Source organism: Diaphorina citri, unplaced genomic scaffold (assembly GCF_000475195.1).
Source record: "Diaphorina citri unplaced genomic scaffold, Diaci psyllid genome assembly version 1.1 scaffold13363, whole genome shotgun sequence".
In the NCBI taxonomy this organism is placed as follows: domain Eukaryota; kingdom Metazoa; phylum Arthropoda; class Insecta; order Hemiptera; family Psyllidae; genus Diaphorina; species Diaphorina citri.
Window position 1 is genome coordinate 4,443 of NW_007390731.1, and position 6,405 is coordinate 10,847.

At 43.7% G+C, this 6,405-nt stretch overlaps 1 pseudogene; it reads left to right on the top strand.

The window, feature by feature from the left end:
• Positions 1 to 3,486: 3,486 nt before the first annotated feature.
• LOC103522965 lies at positions 3,487 to 6,149 on the top strand (annotated as a pseudogene).
• The last annotated feature ends 256 nt before the right edge of the window (positions 6,150 to 6,405 follow it).

Consider the following 6,405-nt stretch of genomic DNA (forward strand, 5'->3'; position numbering starts at 1 on the left):
CATTAACTAGGGCTGCATTTCCCTTTTCTTTTCTCTTTCAAGAACTTATTCGAACCTCAAAATCGTCAACTTTACGTTTTGAACTACCAGTGATTGACCAAAACTGTGGACCTGTGGTAGGGGGAGCAAAGGCGCGGCAAAAACCAAATCCGCAGAGGCGGACACACACGCCTTCCTTTCATTCTTCAGCCAAGATGATTTTACCATGGTTTTTTTTGCAGGACGGGCCCGAATTACAAGTTGGAACAGCTTCTGGAATTTCACCACGCACTGTGGCGGTGGTGTTTGCCGGGAATAATTGGTCCATAGGTAACATTTGTTCAAGGTGATTTCGGGATTTGTACTTTTCGTAGGTTTGTTTTGCTGGGATTAATTTACTCTTCTTTAATTTGCGTTATGGAAGGAAATCGGTTCAAAATATTATCACCTTCTTCCAGGAAATTCATTAAATAAGAACATCAATAGAAAAAGTACCTATATTTAACTATCTCCGTTTCCAGGGTGACAGCCGATGGCAGTTATCTTTTGCAAAGGAGCAGAAGGCTGAGTTCAACGGTAACCCTGGAAGTGGAAAGCGTTGTAAGTGACCGCCAACCATGGCAGTATCCCCCGTATCTGCGTTCTGGTCTGACAACCAGTTCGGGGGAAAAAAAAAACTGGTAAATGCTGGTGTACAGGACCAAAAAACAAGGTACAGATTTATTTATTTTTAGTGGGACCCGTCCTTTGTACGGGGATTAGTGCAGCGGGACGTAAGAGGCATTTGAATTTGAAAGCGCCGCCATTTTGAATTTTTCAGGATGGGAATAAATAAAAACCATTTCAAGGTGCCTATTGTCAACCCTCAGTACTTTCTTAAACAACCACAATAATCATTAAAAAAAATCGGTCGTGCCGTTTTCTCGTGGAAAAAAAGATCCTTAAACAGGTCTATTTGACGTTAGTGACAGAAGGAAAATTTTTTAATGTGACTTTTTGTCCGTTGATGTTAGGAGTAAGATAACTTTTAAAGAAGGATGATTAAGAGGAAAACTTTTGGGGCCACGGGTAGACCTCAGTTTTGGTAACGCCATGCAGGAATCTTGGGGGTTCGATGCCCACCAGTCGACACAAAATTGTACTCGTTTCGATTGGCAATATTTCCAATAAGATTTTAATTCTCTAGTGTTTCTTCGTGTTGAACCCAGCACATTAAAAATTAGGAAGAAATATTTCTCATTCTCGTACTACGGATTGGGCATTTGCTACGACCACAAGACCCAAGGAGTCGGGCGTGTAGCAGTTGTTTTTATTGTAAAAAGACCGCCGCCGCCGGTGTAAAAAACACACTTTTTTTTTCAAAAAAAAGAAGTAAAACCCTATATGTACTAACCTACCATCTATGCATTTTATTGCTAAACTGAACATTGAATTAGCTGTTTTTCTAATCTCGTTACTTTCTCTCCCCCCCTGCCCCTCAGGTCAAGGTTCGTTACTCACCGTGCCGCCCCCCCTCTTCTGTTCCCCTTCACCAAGCCTTTTCAAGACAATACCCCCCATCTTCCCTTTCATCGCGACACGAGCTCTCTGTTTCTTTGGTCCCTCTCTCCCGGGGACCAAGGAAGGAACCTGCTGGTGCCGAGAGAGACGGAGAAAAGGCAGGGGGAAGGGGGAGGGGGAGGGGTATATAGGGACGGAGGTATGAGTTGCATGTATGGAGATGGGGGGGGAATGGGAGGGATTTGCTGGGGAGACTTTGGAAGGGCGCTCCCCCCCAGGAGGTGCGGAAACACCGAGTGCACCCTTGCTAGGGAGTAATTGGGCACAAAGCGTGGATTCTCCACCAATAACTTAATGAGAGATTTAACTCAATGGGGGGAGATTTTTAGCCACCAAAAGGAGGTGGGGGGTATCTTTAAATAATCTCAAAAAGGAGTTTTAATTTTTTTAATTATCCAAAAAGGAGGCAGTTTTTGCAAACTCCTATATGCTCATTTTAAAAGCTCCTTTTTAGACCATTGAAAATTCTGCCGGGTTTGCTTTAGGTGAAATCTCTCATAAGTCATTGGTGGAGAATCCACCAAAAAAAAAAAAAAAAAAAAACAACAAAAATATATACGAGAGAGGAGAGAAGGAGAGGAGAGAAGGAGAGAAGAGAGAAGAGCAGGATGAGCAGGGTGAGAGAAGGAGAGGGGGGAGAGAGGAGAGGGATAGAGAGAGAGTAGGAGGATAGAGGAAACGAGGGAATGGAGGAGAGAGCAGGAAGGCCGAGGGGAATAGAAAGAAGCGAGGAGAGAGGGGCCTCTCTAATTTCATTGAAACCCTCGCCGTTCCAACAAAAGAAAGACCATATCGGACTAAAGCGAAATGGTTTTTTTCTAAAACTTCCATATTGACTGTCGTTACTTAGGTCCTCTAGGGCCATTTTTCTACAACTTCGTCGATCCTAATCCGGGTTTCAACTTTCCTATTCTTCCTGCTTGTTTCAGTTGGTATACGTCAGTTTACAGGAACGCCTCGGGGTCCCCCTTCCTATTGGCTAGTACTGACGCACGAATAGACGGCAAGCCTTGGAAATCTACTCGCCTTACTCGAATTCAACTGGTTTCCTAGCACCAATATATAGGACACGGGACCAAGGTTCCGTCTACGACCATTCGGATCCAAGTAACTGAGAAGAAATTCCGACGGCTACCAGATACACCTGGGTAAGTAATTGGTACCTTCCCCTACTGGGAATTCAAACTGCGGGAGCCACTGGTAATATAGGACACGGACCGCAAGGTTCTCTACGACCATTTTCGGACAGAGCTACTGGGAAGAAGTGAAGAAAAATTCCGACCCTACCAATACACCAGGGTAATGTATTGGTGACGCTAGCCACTACTGGAATTCGAAACTGGTACCAAATATAGGACACGGAACCAAGGTTCTGTACGACCATTCGGCCAAGTACGCTGGGAAGACAATCCGCCGTCTACAATACACCACGGTAAGTAATTGGTACGCCTATCCCTACTGGAATATCAAACTGGGTACCATGAATATAGGACACCGGACCCGAAGCGCTGTCTGTAGACCGTTTCAGTTGGACTACGCTACTGTTACAGAAAAATTCCGACCCCCGCTACCCTATGGCCTAATACTGACACGAGTAAGACGGAAATCGTGGTACGATCTTACTCCCTACTGCGAATTCCAAACTGCGTTTTTCCTAGCACCAAAGTATAGGACACGGACCCAAGGTTCTGTACGACCATTCGGACGAAGTACTGAAGAAAATTCCCGACCCTCTACACAATACACCTGGCTAAGTAATTGCGTACGCTTGCCCTACTGGAATTCAAACTGGTGACCAAATATACGGACACGGATCCCAAGGGTTCTGCTACGACCATTCGGACCAGTACTGTAGAAGGAAAATTCCGACCCCTAACCAATACACCAGGTAAGTAATTGGGGGGGGCTACGCTTCCCCTACTGGAATTCAAAACTGGTACCAAATATATGGCGACCACGGACCCCAAGGGTTCCTGTACGACCATTCGGACCAAGTACTGGCAAGAAAAATTCCGACCCTTCTCACTAACACCAGTTAAGGTAAAATTGGTACGCTTCCCTACTGGAATTCCAAACCTGTGACCAAAAATAGACACGGAGCCAAGAACCCCTAGGTTATGCTTGCATATTTCTTCTTCCCCCTATTTTTTCTCGTACATTTGGTGGTTCCAAGTCCTACCAATGCTGGACGACTTTTTTCCGCCTGTAAAGATTTCACTTTTTAAAATGCACAGTTTCCTATTGATACTGATGTTGGCAAGGCTTTAGGAGCCGATGCACACTAGTGAAAAACGGGTTTTTTATATATGTCAACTAGCTGAATTCCGTCGCTTCCGCTCCGGAATCCCCGCTAGTTCATCCCGAAGGCATGGCCAACTTGTGGAAAAGGCATGGCCCGAACTTGTAGTTTGTCAAACTAAAAACATAAACGAAACTCAAATATTAGGCGAGTGAGGAAAAGTTTTCTCTCCCGCAGTCTCTGCAGCTGCACTCTGTGTATTTATGGTGATTTTAGCGATCAAAAATTGATCATATCTCAGGATCGGTTTAGATTTTTGCAAAATCCTTTCTTATTGCACACCTAGACCATAAAAGGAATATTCCTACCAAATTTCAGCTTTCTAGGTGTTGTGGTTCTAGAGATAGAGCGATCAGTGTGTGAAATGTGAATGGATCTCGTTCTTATAATATAAGATACACAACGAGTTTCATGAAACTCTATTTATCCAATGTGCACTGGTCTGTGTTAACCTTACCTACGGGTTTTGTGAAACACGTCGGGTTTTACTAGTGTGTATTACGCCTTGAGTGCAGGATTGTCACTTAACACGTTGACTGCCACACCATTTTGCTTGTTGATTTCATACGTCATGGGTAATTTTCGGTCTCATTCGCCCAGTGCCATGGGTAGTTTTGTGAAAATGGCGAGAAAATTCAACTTCACGTTATGATGGGTATTGCCGAGAAAATCGTATAGATATACGCTAAATTGTATTATCTCTTACCGCCTTAAGGGAAGGATTCTCACTTAATGGGCTTTTCCACTCTTTTTCAGATGAGACCATAGTTCAAGAGCTCCTCACCGTGTCTCTAGGTCTCCATGGTAACCGGCCTCTCCTTCTAGTGCGCACTCAACACGAGTTGCTCATCTATCAGGCATTCCGACATCCTAAGGGCGCACTTAAGTTGAGGTTTAAGAAACTCAAAGTCCTGTTCGTTTCGGATAGGAGTAAGCGAGCCAATGAACAGCCCGGTCTGCCTAGAGGCGTGAGGATAAGTCAGATGAGGTAAGGTCCTGGGTTCAAATCTCAAAGAAGTCACAAAAGCGTTAAGCGTTCAGACGTCCGAAGGGTAAACTTGAGGTTAAGGAAACTCAACTTTTCCGTTCGCGTATTTGCATGGGTGTAAGAGAATATGCCTAGAAGTAATGCAAAATCGGTTTAGAATAAAGAAATAAAATGCCTAGCTCTGACTCTCAATCTGAAGGTGTTGGGGTTCGATTCCCGGCCAGGTCCAAAATGTTCTAACGGAATTTTTCTGTTCCCATACTGGCATACGTAGATGTAAAAGAATATTCCTAGAATCAAACAAAAGCGGTTCAAAAAATAAATAGATAAATCTTCCCGTTTTCTGCCGTGTTAAGACGGGGTCAGCGTTTTTCGTCAGCCTCTCAATCAGCTCTCGCTAGGGTCAATCAGCTAAACAAAGGAAATTTAATATTTCCTAGGGCAATCTCTACCATTCTTCCGACACCGTGAGATAGGAGCCTTTCCTAACTCTTATCCTTTTTACTTTCCTTATCCTATGGGAAGGAAAGTAATGTAATCGGGTCAAAATTTCGATGGTCAGTTTTTAATGCCAAAATACGTTTTGAGGTTCCTAGAGCCTAAATCCAAAGTTTCAGCCATTGGTCCGTGTGTGTGTGTGTCTGCCTGTAAACAAAATATCTCGAGAACGGTAAGAGCTCGAGACTTAAAATTTGGTATGTATTTTTCAAATATGACAAGAATGCGACACGAAACTTTTGGTAAAGATCGGTGCAACGGTTGGCATTTTACCGCTTTTTGGTGTAATTTAACAATATCTCGAGAACGATATAAGCTAGAGACTTGAAATTTGGTATGTAGTTCACAAATGTGACAAGGATGCAACTCAAAACGTTTTTGACCGCTTTTTGGAGGTTTTCAGCTATACCGACTAAACGGTTAGAGATATTGTAAAAGTTTGGCTATAAGAACAAGAACACTCAAAATAAGCATCATTCAATAGGATGAGGAAAGTCGTGTGATGTTCACACCAGATTTTTATTTGAAGTAAGTAGGTAGGTATTGTAAGTAACCCTTTTATCTTCCGTTCTCAGATATTTCTCAAACATCGCGGGCTACCAGGGGGTGTTCCTATGTGGGCCTCACCCCGCCTGGCTCTTCCTAACCTCCAGGGGGGAGCTAAGGGCCCACCCGATGACTATCGACGGCCCTGTATCTACCCTGGCCCCTTTCCATAACGTGAATTGTCCCCGAGGCTTCCTCTATTTCAATGCAAAGTCTGAGCTGCGGATATCGGTCCTACCCACGCATTTGTCGTACGACGCACCATGGCCCGTGAGAAAGGTGAGCTGAATGTACCGGGTTCGATGCCCACAGCATTGACAAAAAATTGTACTCGTTTTTCGATTGCAAATATTTTAACGGGTTACTTTCTGATAACTTTGTGCTCTTGTGTTGACCCAGCACCTAAACGGAAAGTATTGTTCTATACTTGGGCTGTGATTGAACCCACGCCTTCTTAAGTAGCAGCCGTGTGTTATCTTCTTAAGATATTAAAAAAAGCATGTCTATTCTTGAGATTTGTAAAATTATTTTGTTT